The 22,657-nt window shown below is 46.2% G+C and overlaps 1 protein-coding gene across 1 annotated transcript in view; it reads left to right on the forward strand.

Moving 5' to 3' along the window:
* The window catches only part of RELL1 (RELT like 1), a 64,246-nt gene extending 48,983 nt beyond the window's left edge, over window positions 1-15,263 (forward strand). The window contains exon 7 of the mRNA XM_045998290.1: window positions 13,777-15,263. The gene's annotated coding sequence lies outside the window, so the exon portion shown is untranslated. The remainder of the gene's footprint in view (window positions 1-13,776) is intronic.
* The last annotated feature ends 7,394 nt before the right edge of the window (window positions 15,264-22,657 follow it).

Genomic DNA, 22,657 nt, shown 5'->3' on the forward strand with positions numbered 1-22,657 from the left:
CAGACTTGACCACTCACCTGGGTCTGGGGAAAGAAGATCCCGTGGTCAGAGCCTGCTGGGCTTGAGACCTGCGGAGTGGCCATGTCTGATGACTGCAACAGAGCACAGACTCTGAAAAAGAAGGGAAAGAAATATCCATGGGCATTTAGAAAACTTATTCATCAAAATTTTTCCTGTTAGATGTCTTGACATTCTCCCCCACGCCCCGCCAAAAGAGTGTTTGGAGTGTTTAACAGGCCTTGATTTTCCAACTAGAGAAATCCTGACATTCTTCCCTCTGGGCCCCCACGTCTCTGGTTCTGGACTGAATTGGAAGATATGCCCTAGACTATAGCGAATGAAGTAAGACAAGAGTGTTATATGTCTTTCATGTAGTCTAAGATGGTTCTTAGAGTTATGTATTTTTCCCGAAAAATGCTTTTATGTTTGGATTTTTAGTGTAGAATTGATCTAAATAGTGACATGCAAAATCATATCTACTCATTGGTTTGGCTTCTTTCTTTTTTTTTTTTCAAATTAGAGATTGATACTGGAAACTAGTCTTAGGATTTCTCTTTCTCTCTCTTTCCTTCTCTTTTTAAAAAACAGAATCTGTTGTTTGGCATTTTTCTTCCCCTTATTCTTTTCCCCCTGTTCCGTTGGCCTGTCTTCTTTTTTGTAGTTAGATCTAACTTGCTCCCTGCCTGATTTATTTTGGCAGTGCAGTTAAAATGGTCTCTCTCTTTTTTTTTTTCCCACAGAAAATGTGTTTTGATTTCTTAGAAGAATAAGCTTTTGTTCTTTGAAGTTAAATAAATCAAATTGCTTTCAGCCTCCAAATGCCACTGCCTTGTCTTCATGATCATTTGTCTTTCACTTTTTCAAAATGAAGCTGTGGTAAGCATTTGATATCACACATTTCTGAAGTATGTGCTCTTTTTTTCATCTTCTGATAGGATCTCATGGAAACATTGATTTGGGAAGTGTACATAACAGTATTTTTTACGTCAAAACAAAAATTAATAATATTAGACATGGCTTTTTGTCTTATACAGTTTTATTCCTGAAGTTATTCTGTTAATTCTTTTTTTTTTTTTTTCTTAAAGATTTTATTTACTTAGTTGTCAGAGAGAGAGAGAGAATGCAAGCAGGGGGAGCAGTGGGCAGAGGGAGAAGCAGGCTCCCTGCTGAGCAAGGAGCCTGATGCAGGACTTGATCCTGGGAGCCTGGAATCATGACCTGAGCCAAAGGCAGAGGCTTTAACCCACTGAGCCACCCAGGTGTCCCGATTCTCTTAATTCTTATTTTAGTAATTTATTATAGTGATTAAAACTGAGTTTTAAACTGTTTAGGTTTCCTTGTAATTGTATCACTCACGCCAGTGGTTTTAGGCAAATCACCCGACCCCTCCACACCTGAGGGCCTTTACAGTGGGGTTGTTGCTGGACTTCAGGGAGGTAACACGGATATGTTATTCTTAAATCTGTCCCTGGTACAGACTTAGTATTTACTAACTATGCACTATTATCAAGAATTTTCATCCCATTCTCAGTGGTCCTAGTCACATATTAGCCCATTCCTCAAACATCAGCTTGAGGTTCTGTGACTCCCTTTTTATTTCTTAAGAATATTAGAGCTTTGGATTCTCTTGACATGTTAACAATCCATATCCGGCGGGTCCCTTAGCGATTCGGGCCATTGTCTGGCCTGTGCTAAGAGGACTTCGCCGTCCACACCTATATCGCCTCCTACTGGAGATGGAAGAGCGACAAGTCCGCGGGAAGGTGTGCAGGCTTGCGTTCTGTGTGCTGCGCAGATCAGAGCGCCGGTGAAGTTAAGAAGGACTGTGGACTGGGTTTTTTGCACTAAATTGCTCGGCTGGCGCTCTGTCCTGGGATCAAAGTCCTCTTTCTGCCAAGACTCTTTCCTGGCTCACGCTCCCTCCTCCTGAGTGTCATGACCAGTCACAAGGTCAGCTTCCCTGACCTTTGGCGCCTTCCTTTCCTCCTCTGTTTTGACCTCCATGATCAGGGGTAGTGGAGGGTCCCTGGGCAGGGGGGGGGGCTCCCCTGCAGTTGGGCTGCAGCATTCGCATGGCTTTGCATTGTGGTTCTTCGGTTAACTCTCCAGGGAAGGAGAGGATGGTGAGGAACTGATGGCACTGCCCCGTGGCTAATATTTTTCTCCATAGCTTGTATTTTTTTCTTTTTCAGGGCAAAATACACATTTTTTAGAAAGCAGGTTATCTTGGGTTGATGGGAACGCCAGTATCCGCTGTACTCTTCTCATAGAGCAATGGCAGAGAAACCGATCAGAAGAAACTGAGCTTTGAATAGGCAGAGGCAGGACACCTGCCTTGATTTGCCATTGCTGAGCAGGGAAGAGCGCTGCTTGGGTTGGCGCCTGTGTTCTCCTGTGGAAGGTCGCTCCCTCTGAGCCCACCTCCAGCGTGGAAGCGGAGGGGAGCCAACACCTGCCCAGGACCTGGCCAGATGAGGAGAAAAGCTGAGTGAGGAGCCGACATGTCAGTGTCGGGCTCAGAGGGATGACTTTTTCCCAGCTCTGAGGGCCAGGCAGTTGATCGGGCTCGGATGGGCAGAAATCCCCATTGGGAGCTAACATGCCCAGTGGCTTTGGAGTTTGAGGGAGCTTCACTTTCTCTGAGTTAAAAAAGTCCTCATTCGATCTCTTAGCCTAGGGACTCAAAGGGGCTATTGTGACAGCGTGATCAGCTTTCACCAGACGTGGCCTCCTGTGGTGTCCTGCAGGGACCCGCCGATGTCCCTGGGCTGTCAGAGCTGTGCCTCCGTTCAGTTTTGTGAGCGGCTCTGTGTTCTTACAGGCAGATTGCAATCATACACTTGGAGCTCTCGGAGGAGCTGTGATTGCTCGTTCAGGTACATCTTCTAGAAGTCTTTATGGAAGCCCTACGATGGGCAAGGTGTGGTGCCGGGCCTGAGGGACAGGGATGGAAGATGGATGTGCAAGGGCCGTGCTTTCTCGGAGCTGGGGTTCTAGTTCTTACGTAGACCTTGCTCCCCGTGCCTCCTCACCCAGTATGGAGGCCCTCAGAGGTTATGTATGTTGTTCAAGGTCATGCCGCTGGTGCGTTCCAGAGCTTGGACTTCCTGATGCTTCATTCCCCTCACTGTCACTGGTGAATTGGTTATGACAAGTGTTTGAACTTGAATTACTGTTGTTGTTGTTTTTTTTAAGATTTGAAAAATAAGACAGGCATACAATAAAATACTTGAGCAGCATAAAAGCCTCCAGGATGAAGAATAAGCCTTTAAAAAAGCAAAGTGTTCACCCCTCTCTCCAGCCTGTCTCCCTCACTGCAATCTCGAAAGCTCCTTCTCAGGAGGGAGCCGTGGCTACTGGCATCCTCTGTATCCTTTCTAGATTATTCTATGCATATACTTGCTTATGCAACACCTGTATGTATGTACCGCTCCCTCGTTTGCCCGTCCTGCCGCGAGGGCAGAGATGCTTGTCCACACCATGCTTCTTGTTGAAGTTAATGACTGATAGCTTCTGTGGACTCCCGCTGGTTGAGCCACAAGGAGTGAAAATGCTGGACACGTTTTTAAAGAGTTATGTGCCCTGTTTCTCATGGGGAGTAGCTCCAAAACACGGATGGAGATCATCTGAGAGGTTTTGGGCCTAAAAACCTACTTCGCTGTCATCTGCTGTGATATTCTTTCAAAGTTTTTGTCCGTGGCCCTGCTGTGGGTACAGACAAGACACATGTTTGTCAGTCTTCTCAGGACTCAGGGTGGGGCCCCGGACGGTTTTGCATTGGTTTGGTGTCACTTGCCCCCGAAGCGAACCATTTCCCCCCGCACGCCTTTCCCTGGGCTGCACCTGTTCTGAGGCCCCTCCTGTTTCTGACTGGAAGTTGACCCACTGACCCCTCCGTTAACTCAGCTCTTCTTCCTCGGGAGCCTGTCTGCCCTTTGACAGGACTTAAGAAACATGTGCTGGGACCTCTGTCCTTTTCACCAGAGAAACTGCAACATGGGAGGCTCCTGGAGACCCCGGGGGACCGTGGCAGAAGCTGAAAATGAAAGGTGTGTTTGCCTGGAACTGGAAAGAAAAGGGAATCAATAGCTCTCACCTAGATTTTTATTCTTAATTTGTAACTCGAGGCCTTGAATCTACTACCGTTAAACATCTCAGTAAGTCACAGGGCCTGTTTTCTAGAAGAACAGGACCCAGGATGCAAAAGTAGCTCCACAGGGTAGGTTCTGGAATCAGGCTCCTTGTGCACAAGTCCTGGTCTGTCACCTGTTGACTGTGTCACCTTGGACGTCATCGCCTCTGATGCCTCAGCTTCTCCATCTGTAAAGTGGGGATGAAGGTAATAATCTCACCCACCTCACAGGGATGCTGTTCCTTGGCATTTAGGAAACGCTAAGTAGGCAAATGCTGGATATGAGCAATATATCAGCCAAGCCCTATTTAGCAAATTAAAGTGTGAGGGGGTAATGTCTTTGAGATTTCATAATTTTCCTGCAGCGCAGAGAGGCCAGATTAGACCTAGGTATTGTGGAATTATTCATTTGATTTTGATGCTCAGATATAGGCTCGTCAAGCCCATCAGCTGAACCTCTAGCTCACAAGCCAGTGTCTAATTCGTTTGGCTTTCCTTATTAGAAAGAGGTGGTTCTATTCAAAGTCCCAAGGTCTTCCTTCTGGAGCTTAGTGTAGACATGGAATCAGAGATGTACTGAGACTAACGGGAAACCACTGAATTGCATTTAAATAATTCCCAGGAGTACCGTGGTTTTTCCAGATACTTTTGATACTTTTTCCCAGAGTAACTTTTGATGTCAGGTACATTTTACTGGAGTAAAGTGCTCTGAATCTCACTATCCCCAGGGCTGGCTAAAGGTACAAACACATTTAAATTACTGTGAGTAGAATAACTTAGGAAACAGCAACCTCCAGACTTTTCAGTAGGATTCAGATCTCATGTCAGAACCTTCAAAGCTAAAAGGAGTGCGAAATTTATTTTCTTTCTTTTTTCTTTTTAGAGATTTTATTCATTTCTTTGACAGAGAGAGACGCAGCAAGAGAGGGAACACAAGCAGGGGGAGTGGGATAGGGAGAAGCAGGCTTCCTGCTAAGCAGGGAGCCTGGTGCAGGGCTCAATCCCAGGACCCTGGGACCATGACTTGAGCCGAAAGCAGGCACTTAAGGACTGAGCCACCCAGGTGCCCCAGGAGTGCATAATTTCTTACTGGCTTTATTCAATAAAGAAAATATAATTTGTAGGAATATATATTTTCTATGTTACTTAAAAAAGCTATTTCCATTTTGAATGGAAAATAGCGACAAACATTTTTATTTTTCCTGTATTGATTGACCTACAGACATGAAAAAGTTGCTCACTATCAATAACAAAAGCTAAAATTTTGATTATTAAACTCTCTCCCAAACTAGGGATTATAATATGGTAATGTGTGATACTATGATTTATAATAAGAAATATGTAGGTTGTCCCCATTTCTTTCTTTCTTTCTTTTTTTTTTTTAAGATTTTATTTATTTATTTGACAGAGATCACAAGCAGGCAGAGAGGCAGGCAGAGAGAGAGAGAGAGGAGGAAGCAGGCTCCCCACTGAGCAGAGAGCCTGATGTGGGGCTCCATCCCAGGACCCTGAGATCATGACCTGAGCCGAAGGCAGAGGCTTTAACCCACTGAGCCACCCAGGCATCCCTGTCCCCATTTCTTGTACAGAGCTAATAAAACTACTGAAATTTCTTAAGGGATGAGAACCATAAAGGTCTCTTGTTTTATGTTAATGAAGTGACCTTTGGAAAGCCCCTAGATAACTCAAATATGGTGTGGTTTGCCAGGGAGCCAGCCATGGGTTTAGAGGGTTAGAACTCTTTCCCTGCCTCCCGAGAGGGGAGAGGGGCTGGAGATTGAGTTCAACCATCAGTGACTGACCAGTGATTTAATGCACGGTGCTTGTGTAATGAAATTTCCATAAAAACTCAGAAGGAGAGGACTTCCAGGTTTGTGAACCAGAACACTTCCCCATGCCATCCCACTGGACCCCGTGCGTGTCCAGGACCCAAACTCTATAGAAGCTCTTTTGTCCAGGACCTTGCCCTGTGTATCTGTTCATCTGGCTGTTGATTTATATCCTTTAATATCCTTCACGATAAACTGGCAATCTAGTGGCTTTCTGAACCCTGTGAGCCAATCTGGAAGCCACAGGGTGGGGTGGGGGAACCTCTGGCTTACAGCCAGTTGGTCAGAAATACAGGTAGCAATCTGGGCTTGTGGTCGGCATCTGAAGTAGAGGGCAGTCTGCTTGTGGGATCTGATGCTGTCGTTAGGTGGATAGAATTAGAGTTGAGTTGAATTGTAGGACACCCATCGGTTGTCCAAGCATTACTTGGTGGTGTAGGAGAAACTGTGCCTACACACACACATACAAACACACACACTCACACACACTGGAATCTGGTGCAGAACCCCTACAATGCATGAAAGAAGCAGTGGTCCAGAAACATGGAGAATGCCCAAACTTACTAATAATCACATAAATAGAAACTAAAATGAGATCACTTCTTGCTTTTCTGTTGGCAAAGATGAATGTTAACACTAGCATGATGATGTAACTTCCGTTCAAAATGAGGCTCTCCTAAGAGTAAAAGGGACACTGTAAATAGTTATTCATATTTATTCATTCAGTAAATTCTGTAAGCCGAGACCTCCCAGGCCAGCTGGTCCACATGGTCTCCCCAGTTAGTGCTCAGTGTCGAAGAGGGTGGAGGGAGATGGGCGCTGTCACACACCCGAGGAGAGATGCTACTTTGGTACACAGATGCAGAGTATCTACTCTGTATCATTAGATGAGAAAGCAAGTTGTAACGTATCCCCGGTTTGCTGAAGAAAGGATACGCGACACATCTCATTTCCTTCTGGATTGAATCTGATCGCTAAAACTTTCCTCTGTAAGCTCCAAGCTCTTTGAGATTGTAGGCTATGTCTTCTCATCTTCCGTCAAGCCTTCCGGTGACCGTTTGTGTATAGCTGGCTCTCAGAGAGTCCTTAACAGGTACGATGGTAGCTCACTCCTCTGGGCTTTAAAATAAACGCCTGCAGAGGACATGAACTCTAGTTCCAAACTGTTATGAAGGAGGTTAGGAAAGAATTCTGTAATTCAGAGATTTTGTAGTTCAGGTTACGTGAAGATTTTTTTAAATTAATATTTCAGTCTCATATTGCTGAACTACAAAATTTTGCTGTTCCAATGGAGTTGCCGAGGTTTTTATTAATACTTGAGTCTTTCAATGTTTCTGTCATGTCTGTTTCCTCTTCCATTTCTTTTGTGTAGTTTTTGACCTCTGCCGACTTCATGGTGTTGTGTTTTGCCCTTTGAAGGTGACTTTAATTCTTGCAATTGTTATCAGTTGACAAACAGGACTGAGTTTTATCTCGTGGCTTAAACCCTTATAGATGCATAAAGGCATCTTGTAAGAAAGCAGCTGGTCCTGGCTCCAATCCTATCAGTTCGGATTTAGTAGGTCATGGTGCAGTCCAGAGAATTGGGAATTTTTAATAACATTTGGGTTGCTTCTAAAGAAGATGCTACCCATCATCCTGAGAAACACTGAATTGAAGAGACTTCACTGATAGTTAGATTAGCATGAGTCTATCAATTAGCCTAGATTAGCTTTTTAATAAACATGGAGCCTCTATTGAAATAGGAAGGCATTAGTATCAATTTATAAAATTTAATGCTCGTTTTAGACCAGTGCAAGATTTGAAGGACTGTGAACACTAGCTACCTCCTGGCATCTTTCCATTAATCTGTGTCTGCAAAGATGCCACCCATGTTTTCAGCAGCTAGAACCTGTGCGCACGTGACCACAGAGCATTCAGTTAGAGCCTGGTAGAAGATAACCCTCTAATTAAGAAGTTTGAGTCTCAAAGGATCACAGATTACTGGTGAAAGATCACATACTTGTTGCCTAGGCCTTTGAGTAAGACTATTTTGTCCTGATCTTAACTCTTGTTCTAATAACAACTTTCCCTTTCTAGTTCCTTTAAATGTGTTCTAGAACATTCTTGATCTAGCTGTGTGACTCTGTAGCCTTGGATCTATTCCATGTTGTACCATGTCATTCTAGGTGCACTTTGCATCCTAGGACTTGAGCCCCTTGGAGGAGATGGGTTTTCAGCATCATTTCTCTGCTCCTGTGTAGACACAAGGACCACTTTCCTAGGGAGTGGCCCTGCCAGGGTTTCTATTTCTGCATTTCTCTTTTGCTGTTGCCACTGCACAGGTGGGGGACGCTCGGTGATGCTGGGGACATTTCCGTGGTGACTGGTGCACCCGTGCAATTTGGGGATGAGTGGGTCGGACTGCGGGCTGTGGACTTGCTGCTTCGTGGTGACTAAGTGTATGGCCTCAGGCAAGTGACTAAACCTGGAAGCCTCAGTTTCTTCCTATGAAAATGGGACTCGTCCTTGACTCCCAGAGTCATTGGAAGGATTGCGTTCCCGAGTCTGGAGTGCGAAGCGTGGCCGTGCCTGGCATGTGGGAACACTCTGTAAATGTCAGCTACTGTTGTTATTAACCAGAGAGTGTTTTCCTTCCTTGACACCCTGTCCTTGGAGGTCTTAGTGTTCAGTGTCTGCTAATCTGCTCAGGCTTCTCATTTTTTAAAAAACATTTTTCTACATTTTAAAGGGACCAGGGAGTTTTTTCTAGAGAATCCTTTTTAACAAGTCACATACCTGTCCTCATCACCAGTATACTCTATTGTGGCTTCTGTGGAACCCTAATTTATTTATTTATTTTAAAGATTTTTTTTATTTCTTTATTTAACAGAGAGAGGGATCACAAGTAGGCAGAGAGGTCGGCAGAGGGGGGGGGAGCAAAATCCCTGCTGAGCAGAGAGCCCGATGTGGGGCTTGATCTCAGGACCCTGAGATCATGACCTGAGCCGAAGGCAGAGGCTTATCCCATTGAGCCACCCAGGCGTCCCTATTTATTTATTTTTTAAAATTTTTATTAACATACATTATTAGCCCCAGGGGTGCAGGTCTGTGAATCGCAAGGTTTACACACTTCACAGCACTCGTCATAGCACATACCCTCCCCAATGTCCATAACCCCACCACCTTCTCCCTACCCCCCTCCCCTTGGCAACCCTCAGTTTGTTTTGTGAGATTAAGAGTCTCTTATGGTTTGTCTCCCTCCCGATCCCATCTTGTTTCATTTATTCTTTTCCTACCCCCCAAACCCCCTACGTTGCCTCTTCCTGGTACTGATACTTCCTCGTATCAGGGAGATCATATAATAATTGTCTTTCTCTGAGTGATGGAACCCTAATTTAATCATGGTGTTACGGCTTTATCTTTCCAATTAGAGTGACCTCTTCCTTCTTTCCAGATAAACCTTTTCTGAAGTTCTTAATTGCTCTGCCTCAATCTTGTTTTACGTGTAAGACCGTAGTCACCAAATTTCCCCCCGTGGGGGGCGGGGTTCCGGGGTTCCGACTTGTTCAATACAGTGGATTCCATGGTGAGGGGAACTGAGAATGAGGGGTGGGTGGAGGGTGTTCTCCCCATCCACCCATGGCTGTCGGCCCTCCCTTGCGTTCATACCAGCCCACACATGGTTTCTGATTGCTCTAAGACCTTAAAGAAGACACCTTTTAATATTAATGTGGTGGGTTAAAGAAACCCCATTTAAAAGTATGTGTTTATCATTAGGGCTATAGTCACAGCTGTTGGATGCACTGAGGAGAAACTGAACAGTGTGGAATTCCACCTGGGAACGCAGCCGTAAGGTCGCGGAGTCTGTGGTGTCTTCCCCGTAGGTCGTCATTCTGATAAAAGAGGTATTTACGTGGAAATGGATAGCCGCTCTGCTGGTAAAGTGCTGCCTTCTGATAAGCAGGGGTTTTTGAAGAGGGAGAGCCCAGAACTGCACCTCAGTGCTGGGTGGCTTTAATAGGATTTTCAGAAAGGTTAAGTTTCTGTTTTCTGATGAGTGTCTGGTGTTAAGGGTGAGGACGTAAGGCCGTATTTGTATTTTTCACTTCCTCAAACTGCACGCAGTGCAGTTAAATCAGCCGCAGAAGGCAGCTGTTGAAGCCAGCGTGATGGTTTAGGGCTGTTGGATGATGGTAACGACTTTGGGAGCGTCCTGACTGCTGGCCCCATGTCAAGCACTGTCTGTAGATGCCCTTTTGTAAAACCAGCACCCCTTTGAGGAAATGCTCCGGGGCGGGCCCGAGTTCAACAGCTAGTCACGGGATCTGGATTAGAATCCAGGCCTCTGGCTCCAGGTCCTTCCTTAGCCCAGCCCTCGGTCTTGCCCGTTCTTTAAAGTCGGTTAAATCTGTGCAAAGAACTCTAAAGGGGAAGGTCTCCTCTGTTGGATCAAAAACTCCAACTGGGACGGAACATTACATTCTTTTTATTTCTTATTTTATTTTTTTTTAAATTAATTTATTTATTTTTATTTGCTTATTTACAGCATAATAGTGTTCATTGTTCTGGCATCACACCCAGTGCTCCATGCAGTACGTGCCCTCCCTATTACCCACCACCTGGTTCCTCAACCTCCCACCCCACCCCACCCCCTCCCGCCGTCCCTTCATAACCCTCTGGTTGTTTTTCAGAGTCCACAGTCTCTCATGGTTCATCTCCCCTTCCAGTTTCCCTCAGCTCCCTCTCCTCTCCATCTCCCCATGTCCTCCATGTTATTTGTTATGCTCCACAAATAAGTGAGACCATACGATACTTGACTCTCTCTGCTTGACTTATTTCGCTCAGCATAATTTCTTCCAGTCCTGTCCATGTTGCTACAAAAGTTGGGTATTCGTCCTTTCTGATGGAGGCATAATACTCCATTGTGTATATGGACCACATCTTCCTTATCCATTCATCCGTTGAAGGGCATCTTGGTTCTTTCCACAGTTTGGCGACCGTAGCCATTGCTGCAATAAACATTGGGGTACAAATGGCCCTTCTTTTCACTACATCTGTATCTTTGGGGTAAATACCCAGCAGTGCAATTGCAGGGTCATAGGGAAGCTGTATTTTTAATTTCTTCAGGAATCTCCACACTGTTCTCCAAAGTGGCTGCACTAACTTGCATTCCCACCAACAGTGTAAGAGGGTTCCCCTTTCTCCACATCCTCTCCAGCACACGTTGTTTCCTGTCTTGCTAATTTTGGCCATTCTAACTGGTGTTAGGTGGTATCTCAATGTTGTTTTAATTTGAATCTCCCTGATGGCTAGTGATGATGAACATTTTTTCATGTGTCTGATAGCCATTTGTATGTCTTCGTTGGAGAAGTGTCTATTCATATCTTCTGCCCATTTTTTGATATGATTATCTGTTTTGTGTGTGTTGAGTTTGAGAAGTTCTTTGTAGATCCTGGATATCAACCTTTTGTCTGTACTGTCATTTGCAAATATCTTCTCCCATTCCGTGGGTTGCCTCTTTGTTTTGTTGACTGTTTCCTTTGCTGTGCAGAAGCTTGAAGAAATTGAAGAAGACACAAAAAGATGGAAGACTGTTCCATGCTCTTGGATTGGAAGAATAAACATTGTTAAAATGTCTGTACTGCCTAGAGCAATCTATACTTTTAATGCCATTCTGATCAAAATTCCACCGATATTTTTCAAAGAGCTGGAGCAAATAACCCTAAAATTTGTATGGAGTCAGAAGAGACCCCGAATTGCTAAGGAAATGTTGAAAAACAAAAACAAAACTGGCGGCATCACGTTACCCGATTTCAAGCTTTACTACAAAGCTGTGATCACCAAGACAGCGTGGTACTGGCATAAAAACAGACACATAGACCAGTGGAACAGAGTGGAGAGCCCAGATATGGACCCTCAACTCTATGGTCAAATAATCTTCGACAAAACAGGAAAAAATATTCAATGGAAAAAAGACAGTCTCTTCAATAAATGGTGCTGGGAAAACTGGACAGCGATATGTAGAAGAATGAAACTCGACCATTCTCTTACACCGTTCACAAAGATAAACTCGAAATGGATAAAAGACCTCAATGTGAGACAGGAATCTATCAGAATCCTAGAGGAGAACATAGGCAGTAACCTCTTCGATATCAGCCACAGCAACTTCTTTCAAGATAAGTCTCCAAAGGCCAAGGAAACAAAAGCAAAAATGAACTTTTGGGACTTCATCAAGATCAAAAGCTTCGGAACATTACATTCTAGGCCTGACGTTCCTCGCCCTTGACCTTCCTGTTTTCCTTGATGCCAAAAAATTTAGGTCTAAGGGAGCAGATGATAAAAGGAGGAGATACAAAAATAGTTGAACACCTATTTTGCAGATGATGGCCTAGTTTGAAGTTTGGCTTTGAAAATTCACTCCTCTTCTTTTTACTGTTTTGTCTTTCAGGACCATTTTTCTATTTCTCCACCTCTGGCTTTTCTTCCTTTTGCCCCTGCTGGCATCTTTCATACTCATCAACTCTCAAATGAAACTGTTCCGAGACTTGCTTGTGGTCCGCTCTACAGTACAAGTCTGAGCTTTGGCCGTGCTAGGCTGCAACGCAGAGCAGAGAATCATTGTCTCCATTCGTAATTAAAAACTCCACGCCTGCTATTTTAGGGAACAGTGTTTTACTCCCTTTTCAGTGAAGCGGATAAGGATCCTTTACCCAAACCTTTTAGTTTGGGTAATCTCTCTTTCTCTCTCTCTTTTTCTTTTTCTTCCTCTCTCTCTCTCCTATCATGAACATGCTGAACGATGGAATGACAGAAAAGGATAGTACGGATACTGTTACACTCTAGATCTTAAAGAAGGAGCTGTAAAATAACTACAAAGTAATACGTCAATCAAGATATCTCGCTGACTTGTTGCTTTTCCTATTTTGGCAAATTGGCTTCAAGTGGTTTTGTTTTGCACTTGTTGACAGATGGGAAAGTGCTTCGTTCCTTAACCTGGTGCAGGGCGGCCCACGTGGTGTGAGTCCTGTCTTGAGTGATCCCCGGCTTCCAAACAGGACCATAAACGGGTACACAGCGGTCTGTCCCTTAGATGGCTCATTTGTTTAAAAACAAAAACAAAAACAAAAAACACCACCACCAATCAAAAACAGCTTTGGAAAATAAAAAGCTGTTTTCCAAGTTTACCAGGGGCTTCATCTGTCATGAGAATGTAGACGGTGAGAGGGGCTGGCTGTTAGAACTGGAACACATGGCACCGTCCTTGAGTTAGAGCGGACACCTGAGATCGGGTATCTCGTCACTGCGCTCCTCGTGGCCCCCAAGATCCCAGCCGAGCTCGTGCACGCGGTGGAGACCTGGAGTTAGCTGTCCAGTGTGGCTTGGGGAAGACACGTTATCTGACACACAGAACTTTCACTGTGTCTGAGCACACTCACCCTCCTGCTCCGTTCTTGGCAGAAGGTGGCCGGGGAGTTAAAGAACATGTTCCTGGGACGGAGGGACATGTGACTCGGGAGCAGGCTCAACGAGTCGGTCCCTTTAGAAACTCCTGCGGAAATGGACTGATACCCTTAGTCCACTGTGGCTCTCAAATTCTCTTCTTTCTTGGTTTATAAAACCTTGATAATGAGGTCCTTTTGAAATTGTGGTACTTGCATTTCTTTAGACTGAATTCTAGACGAATTGTGTGATGGGAAAGGAACACAGTGGGGTGCGGTGAGATGGGGTGAGGAAGGGTTACAGTTCCTCTGGGTTTTTAAATATCTGCGTGGGTTAATATGCGATATGATGCTTACCTTCTGGAAAGCTTTACCTTTGTGTTTTCTCTTGCAGGGGTGACTTTATTGGAAGAGTTCTAAGACGCCGAAGACTTCCAAGATAAGAAGTTGCCCTCGGAATTTTTAAAAATTTTTATACAGTTTCTATTGCGGAGTCTGCAGATGTGGGGATAAAAGCTAAAAGGGAATATTTGCGCTATACTGGGTACAGAATTCAGTTTGCTTGGAAACACGTTTGGGGTTAAAAAGTCTGATGGAAAATTTAGTATCTTTCCAGTGAAGAAAAGAGCCCATTTTTCAGTTTTCCCCAACCACCAGACACCCTAGTCCCCCATCTCTGGCCTTGGCACCATTGGTAATTTTTCCAGCATGATCACTCTTCGCAGGGAACTCTTGGTGTGCAATCCGGGCTGATGCTCGGGGCTGTTGGTGTGTGTGTGTGTGCGTACATGCACGCACACGCGCACGCAGACACCTCTGTTCTCCCAACCCATAGGTCTCATTATGCAACTAGTTGCAAGAAGATTCTCTTGCAGTTTAACTGTTACAGAAGACAAAGATGAAACTTCAGTGGTAAAAAGTCCTTGCAGAGAGTGTGGGTTAGCCCCAAGAAATTGGCCCCCCGAGAGGTCAGTGGGTCAGATGGAACCAGATGCCAGACTTTCGAGCCTTGGACCTAAGACATCAACATTAACGCGCGGCCACTGTGCCATTCTTCTGTCACCAAGAAGATACTGAGAGTATTTTATTTTATTTTTTTGTAACTTGCACTAAGCGATTCTTACTTAGTCCATTGAATAAAAAGGGACAGTAGTTTAAAGTGACTAAAAACAAAATAAAACAACAAAATGCCTGTTTTGACAAAACAAGCACACCCAACTTCCGATATAAACTTCCTCGGCTGTGTTTTCGGAGGGCACTTCCTACTTCATGTCTTGTAACCGAGACTCCTTATTGAAAAGATCCTGGAGGGTTGTGGTTCCCTTGGAAGCCTGGAAAGCCCCACTTTAATGTATTTATTTGTTTAGCTATGTTGTGTATGAAACCCCCGCCGAGAACCAGAGGCAGAGATAGTGGTCCAGCTCTGACCACTGTGGGCCCTGGTGCTGGGAGGGTCCAGTTACAGGAGAGTCCCCCAACCCCCACCCCCTCCCCCACCTGTCAGTGTTGGTGTGGTGCCTGGGGGCACTAATGTTATCTTGGAGAGAAAGAGCATCTTTCTCATTTCACTGCCAAAGAGGATTTCCATAAAAATATCGTTTCAAGTAGTTACTGTCAATTCACTCATTCCATTCTGTTTCTGGCATCAAACTACAAATTTCCAACCTTTGAAATGGATGGTAGGTTCAGTTTCACGTGAATTTTTTCTGACAAGTGATAAGAGCTCTGTGTGTGTGTGTGTGTGTGTGTTCATACATCCACGCAGAGGACGGTATGGAGAGAAATTCCACCGAAGTCCAGAAAGGAGCAAGAGAAGCATTTTTGAGGGTGTGTATTAGTGTAAATACTATACGTGCTGTCTAGACCAATAGTTTTAGTTTTTGTTTTTAAAAGCATCACTTTTGGCTTGAAAATATAATGTCCTCAAATGGTGAGTGACAAAAATGTAAGATATTCTTCAGCTTTAATTATTTTTTAATTTTATTCAGGTCAGAGCACTTTTTTATAGCAATACAACAGGCAAGAGAATACTCAAAGATATTTAAAATTGTGTTTATACCGAGAGTACGTTTTAAATATTTTCTAATACTTGAGCAGGTTTCATCTGGCTGGCTTTCAAACATGCCAAAAGTTAAGCATTCAATGTTTTAACACATAAGCTTTTTACTCATAAGGATTCTTAAGTGTTCCCAAAGCAACTGATGTTTACAGGGCTTGGGTTTCCTTCCTTCTGTGGAAGGACTGGGGGTCCACAACAAACTTACTCTACAAAACACTAAAGATGGGCCGACTTCGGGTATCATGAGTGAGCTGGCTGCCGCCTTGATGTAAAAATTTGTAAAGGAAAATTTTTCACCATTTTGAGTGTCAGATGTATTTTTAACTGTCTGGTTTGTACTTTTACGACTTTTGTACTACCAAAGCAGAGTTAAAAATAAAAATGTTAAATGCGTTAAAGGTGCCGTTGTCGAGCGATTCACCCTGTCGGTGTCTTGTCCACTGAAAATGGGATTGTGGGGTCACAATTCCTCTTGGGCCTCATGCTCCTGTGCCTGGTTTCTTTTCTTTCTTTCCTTTTTTTTTAATTTTAAGATTTTATTTATTTGACAGAGAGAGAGATCACAAGTAGGCAGAGAGGCAGGCAGAGAGAGAGGGGGAAGCAGGCTCCCTGCCGAGCAGAGAGCCCGATGTGGGGCTCGATCCCAGGACCCTGCAATCATGACCTGAGCCAAAGGCAGAGGCTTAACCCACTGAGCCACCCAGCCCCGCCCCGTGCCTGGTTTCTTAGTTCTGAATGGACCAGGGAGGATTTGGCTGACTCTCCCCACTGGATGTCAATTCCCGCTTCCCCTCCCCCCACACCACCAGTAACACCACTCCCCACCTCCTGATAATTATGTTTAGAATTCGGAGATCACTGAATGCGCAGAAGAGTTGCAGGGTCAGTACAGAGTTTTTGTGCGCCCTTCACCCCAGTTCCCTTTGTGTTAACATCTCGCATCACCGCAGACCCATGATCAAAACGAAGACCTGAACCCCCGGTACCCGACTACCAATGAAGCTAGCGCTGTGTTCAGAACCCGCCAGTTCTTCTGATCGTGTCCTAGGATCACCCATTCACAGTTAGTTGTCTGGCCTCTGAGCTGTGATAGTACCTCTTTTTCTTGGGGCGCATGATCCCATGATTTACAGTGTAGCCTTCTGTAATTTTGTAGAATGCCCTTAGAATGCCCTTCAATTTGTCTGTCAGCTCCTTCTCCCAACTCGATGGAGGATTTTTGTTACGGACCAGATCTGCAGAGGCGACGTGCCCTTCCCGTTGCCTCCTAGCAGGGGAATGTCATGTCCATACCTATCACTGGTGATGTTAGTCTTGATCGTTGGTCAAGGCCGTGGCCACCTGCTTTCACTTTGGTCTTTCCCTTTGCGGTGAACCTTTGAGAGGAGATCCTTTGAGATTAGGCAAGTTCCTGTTTCCACTTAAGCTTTCACCTATTAATTTTAGCATCTGTGTTCATTTCTTAGGGCCTGTGTAACAAATTACCACCCACTGGGTGGCCTCAAACCACAGGAATGTATTCTTTCATGTTTAGGGGGCCAGGAGGCTGCACTGGAGGTGTCTGCGGGGCTGATTGCTTCTGAAGTCCCCAAGGGAGAATGTGTTCCTTGCCTGGCTCCAAGCTGCTGATGGCTACTGGCCACCCTTGGCGGCCCCTGCTTTGTGACTGCTTCACTCCTCTTTCTGTCTTTCCACGTCTGTCTTTTCTGTGTGTGTGTCTTTGTCTCCCCTTCCCCTGAGGGCGCCGGTCATTGGATTTAGAGCCTGCCCAAGTCCTTTATGCTTCATTGTAAGTCATTACATTTGCACACACCCCAGTTTCAAATAAGATCCTGTTCACGGGAACCAGGAATCTCGACTTCAACACTTCTTTTTAGGCAACGCAGTCGAACCCGTGACACCATCCACTGGTGGGTCTTGCCTGCAACGGCTATGACTTGGAGGGGGGGCTCTTTCAGGTTGGTGTCCGTGTCCTTTTGATAGGGCTCCAAGACCTTTATTATCCCTCCGTCCCCTCTTTCCTTCTGTCCCTCCTTCCTTCCTTTCTTCCTGCTTTCCTTCCTCCCTCCCTCCCCCTACTTCTTTCCCTCCCTCCTTTCCTTCCTATTCTTCGTCCTCCCTCCCTCCCTCTTTTCTTCCTACTTTCCTTCCTCCCTCCCTCCCCTCTCCCTCCTTTCCTTCCTTCCTTCTTTCCTTCCTCCCTCCTTTCCTCTCTTCATCCCTTCCTTTTTCTTTTCGCCATTTGACTCATCCTCACTTCGTGGTACTCAAGATTCTCCAGGCTCATCCCGCCATCTTGTACTTTGCTCACCTCTGCCCTAGAACTGGCCACTAACCAAGGAACCATGGTTCCTTTTTACTGTAGAACTGGGTTTAGGAATAAAGCTCAGGACAGAAGATGTGGGAGCAAGGGTGTACTGCTCCTAGGCTTCTATGCTTACGCACACACACACACACACACACACATACACACACACTGCCAGCCCATGTGTACACACACACTCTTCGGTCCCTTTCTCTGTTTTTAGAACAGGCCCAAGCTGGGACTGGTTCTCTGACTGGAGTCTAGCTCCACAGAGCTCATCCCAAACTTCTGTCTTCCTCATTTATAACTTTTCTCCTACAGGAAGAAAACCTGGTTCTGATTGTCTAAAATATTTTTACATAGTTCAGTCTTAGCTGATAATATAAAGTCGTTTGACTCTAGAGCCCTGGGGGAAACCAGTGTAGCAGCTAGAGCTCCGTGTGTGTGTACAGTTCATTTAGTTTTTTAACCCTACGGTAGCTGGCAAAGACCCTATGTACTCGGGACTTGGGGCAGCTCCTTCGTTCCCCCTTCAGTGCATGGTGTGATTCAGTTTTAACACAGAGTCATTTGTCATCGTCTGATGCCATCGCTCCTTTATGTCCTGGGTAGAATTTTCAAAATTTGTATGCAACTCCTTGGGTTTGGATTTTGGATTTTCATGGATTTTGTTGTTGCCTTGAAAAGTAAGATGATCAAGGATGGCTCATGTTAAGGAAGTGGAAAAGCTGACTATAATTTCAGTTTGTGAAAACCAAGAAATCCAGAATGTGTGCCGTAGGAGGATGTTAGAAATTCCCCCCAAATTCCTTATTTTATAGTCAGGAGGGGTCACTTAGGGGGATGGGTTTGTTTTTAATTGGTCAGGCTTTTTAAAAATTATTATTTTTTAAAAGATTTTATTTATTTATTTGATAGATAGAGATCACAAGTAGGCAGAGGCAGGCAGAGAGAGAGGAGAGAAGCAGGCTCCCCACTGAGCAGAGAGCCTGATGCGGGGCTCGATCCCAGGACGCTGAGATCATGACCTGAACGGAAAGCAGAGGCTCTAACCCACTGAGCCACCCAGGCGCCCCAAAATTATTTTTTATTATTTTTATTTATTTATTTTTTTGAGAGAGAGAGGGCATGGTGGGGCGAGAGGCAGAAGGAGAGAGAATCTGAAGCAGACTCTGTGCCGCTCGTGGAGCCTGATGCAGGGCTCCAGTCCACAGCCATGAGCTCCTGATCCAGGTGGCAATCAAGAGTGGGAGGAGTAACTGACGGAACCACCCAGCCGCCCCTCATTGGTCAGCCTCTTGCTCTTCTAGCATAGGTGCACTGCGGAGTGGGTGGGGCTGGGCCACGTGGCTTTCGTGTCTCTCTCGGTCTTCAGGGGAGCGGTGAGCTGTGGGTGGGTCGTACTGTGGCCGTTCTGTTCTTCGCTGAGACAGAGCACCAACCTTGCAGCGTCAGCTTGAACCATTAGTTCAGCTGTCTCCTGGTACCGACCGGTCCCGAGTGAGTTTGCCGACTGTCCGTGGCCCTGTACGCTCCTGCCCTTCCTTCGCAATCAGTCCTGATATCTGGGGCATTGTCCACCCTCACCTGCCATAACAAAAAGGGTGAGGAAACCCTTCCTTCCCTCCCATTGAGGACAGCAGAATGGTAGAGGCTAGGAGCCGGGGTCCTACGATTCAGTCCTGGTCACTGAGGGCTTGGCTGTGGTCAAAGGGGACTGTTGCGCTCCTGAGGTCCTGACCCTTTGTCTGTGGAACTGGGTGTTTCTACCCAGGGCTTCATTTGCACCTTCCTCATCTTCTCAGACCCGTTCTTCGGGACTGGTCTTATATCTTCCCAGGGTCGGGGGGCATAATTGTCACTCCAAAAACCTGGAAGGACACCTGAGACTTCTTTGTCTGGGGCATTTCGGGGCAGCCCGGCTGGGAACGCGGGGATCAGGGAATGTCCCCAGACCGGCTTGGTTTTCAGCCTTGCCCAGAGCTGGCACTCGCTCCCTCTGCTGGCCAAATGGGGAGAACTGCAGGGAGCGTGGCCTCTTACGGTCATTTGTTGGTCTTTTTGCAGGGCCTGGCACACAGAAGGCATTTGTGATTATTTGCTGAATGAATAAATAAACAAAAGTCTACCTTTAAGAATGAAAGACTATCATGAGCTCTTTTATGGGAATAAAAATGCAAGTTTGGGTTTTCCTCACCCATTTCCTGACTCTGCCAATTTGTCTTTATTTTCTTTCTCATGAGAAACCGGTTTCGTACCTGGGAGCTCGTGCCCCTGCAGGTGCTAGCTTGTGGGCTGGTGGGAGTGACTGAAGGCCAGTCTGGAGGAAACCCCACGCCCCGAGGCCTGTCATGAAGTGGTGTGACTTGAAGCAGTGTGGTTCTGGGGAAGTAGCCCAGGCTTTTCTCTCTTGAGTTTGAATCCCGGCTCTGCCACTCACTGCTCTGTGATATTGGGAAAATTATTGAACCTTTCTGAGCCACAATATTCTCATCTATAGAATGACCCCTCATAAGGCAGTTAAAGGGGTACAAAAAGCACGCAAGGTCATGGTGCCTGCCGTGGTCTGCCCGTCTCCCCGGACTGAGGGCGCTGCCATTGTAAGCAGCCACACGTGGTGACCTGGCAAAGGGTCTGTGTGCACCTGTCCCACCACAGCTGCCCAGCGTGGCCTGCTAAGTGGCCCGGCACACAGCTTTGTCTAAGAGTGGGGCTGAGCCCGCAAGTGTCTGGCTCTGAAGGTGACCCACAGTTAGAGTTCAACGCCTCCCAGAAGGGCCACAGGACAGGGAAGGGTCCAGGTTTTGAGGAGGCAGAAGCACAGGGGGAGGAAAAAGATCTGAGGGCGAAGAGGCGGCCTGTGCAGGGGCAGCTGAGGCCCCCGTCAGCCCAGCACCTCTCCCTTCTGGGAATGACGCCTCCACCTTTGGAGAATTCTTTGCCTCCTTCCTAGCGCCGAGCCATGTACCTGGCTCCCTGGACTGCAGCTGGGTGGGACCGAAGTGGCCACGGGACACCTCTCTGTGACCTGGCCAAAGGCAGCCCCTTTGGGATGTGCGCCAGCTGGTGCTGGAGGAAGGGGCTGCAGCTGGAGGCTCAGGGCCTGGTGGAGGCCATGCTCCCCGCCGTGTGGACGCCGTGTGGAGACTGCTCCGAGGAAAGGAAGAGACTTCCCGGCTGTGCCATGTTCATGGACCCAGCGGGGAGACAGGCCGTCCTCCTTGCTTTCAGGCCCCAGCCTCCGCCGTCCCTGAGGACGGGCTGCCCTTCTGAGTTTTATGAACATTCCAAGGACGTTCCTCTTTTGTCTTACAACGTTTGGGTTGAGTTTCTATCGCAACAACAACGACCACAAAACCCCGTGACTAATGCACTTACAGAAAAATAGGAGTAAGAGGAGTGACAGAGTCACATGGGTAGGGTGGCCTGGCCAGCACTCGCTGCGTTTCTTCTAGAATGCCCTTGGACACCCTTTCCCCTTTATTGCTTTAGGATAACCGCCCAGAAGAGCGCAGATTGGGCCTTTGGGTGCCTCTGGGGTCTGTGACCTTACGTTCTTGGGACCTCAATCTTCTCACTCCAGAGTGAAGGGACCATGGCTTTTCTGGGGCTTGCGAGGGTTGTGTGAGCATTGGGGTGTCGCGCCGTTAGCCCAGGGCTGAGTACAGCCAGTGCGGCCTCAGACGGGCCAAGTTCAGACCCTATTCAGGGAAGTAAGTGGTAAAATGAGGAAAGTAGCCATTTGAGAGTCAGTTCTCAATGTTTCTGTCATATCCAATTTGCTTACCATTTGAAGACGAACTTGGGGTGGGGGCAGGGATTGGGGGGGTAGGTGGACTGGGTCGAAGGGGGGAGTTGTAATACGCACGAGCCCCAAGTTCTCTTGGCACCCAGGTTAGATGCCTGAAGCTAAAAACCAATCGCTCAGCCGTGACACTGAACGGCCACACGCGGACAAGATAAGGACTAGGACAAGATAATTGTTCTCCTTGTGTTTATTCAGGTTGTCATTTAATCTTATCACTCTCCTGATAAGACAGGAATGTAGTAGAGTCATCCCAGTGAGTTTAAAAAGAACTTGATTTCGGGGACTGGGGTGGATCAGTGGTTTAGGCATCCGGCTCTTGGTTTGGGCTCAGGTCACCGTCTCAGGGTGATGGGATCAGCCCTGAATCCGGCGCCACCCTCAGGGGGGGAGTCTGCTTCTCCCCCTCTCCCTCTGCCTCTGCCCCTCCTCTCGCTTGAATGTGGGCAGGTGCACGCGTGCTCTCTCTCAAAATAAGTAAATAAATAAATAATTTTAAAAATGAATCTTAAAGAAGAACTTGATTTCTTCTTATTTGTAAGTGAATCTAGCTGAGAAATCATAGGTTAAATGTTCTTAGAACTGGGGTGCCTGGGTGGCGCAGTTGGTTAAGAGTCTGGCTCTTGATATCTGGCTCAGGTCACCATCTGACGGGTTGTGCGATCGAGCGCCCAGTGGGGCCCCGCGCTCAGTGTGGAGCTCCTTGGATTTCTGTCTCTCACTCTCCCTCTGCTCCTCGCCCCTGCTTGCGTTCTGTCTATCTCTCAAATAAATAAATCTATCTTTAAAAAAAAAGTTCTTGGAATCATACCACTATACCCAAATCACAAAATTTACGGGTTTGCTTTTTACGGATGAATATCTTAATGTTGACCAAATCAAACAAAAACCAAACCAAACAAATCCTCTGACGTAACATACCGAAACTTTCCAAACCTCCCAAGGTTTCTGTCTTGCCTTAAATGCATTTTAGTTTATAAAAACTTACTCCGGGCAATGAAAGATAAAAGAAACAGGTCAGTTTTCACACCATAACTATTCACCTCAAACACAGTATGACTTTAATTTGTAACTAAGCGTAAATTACTGTGTCCTAGTAATGAGGG

This window comes from Meles meles, chromosome 2 (genome assembly GCF_922984935.1).
Source record: "Meles meles chromosome 2, mMelMel3.1 paternal haplotype, whole genome shotgun sequence".
NCBI lineage: Eukaryota > Metazoa > Chordata > Mammalia > Carnivora > Mustelidae > Meles > Meles meles.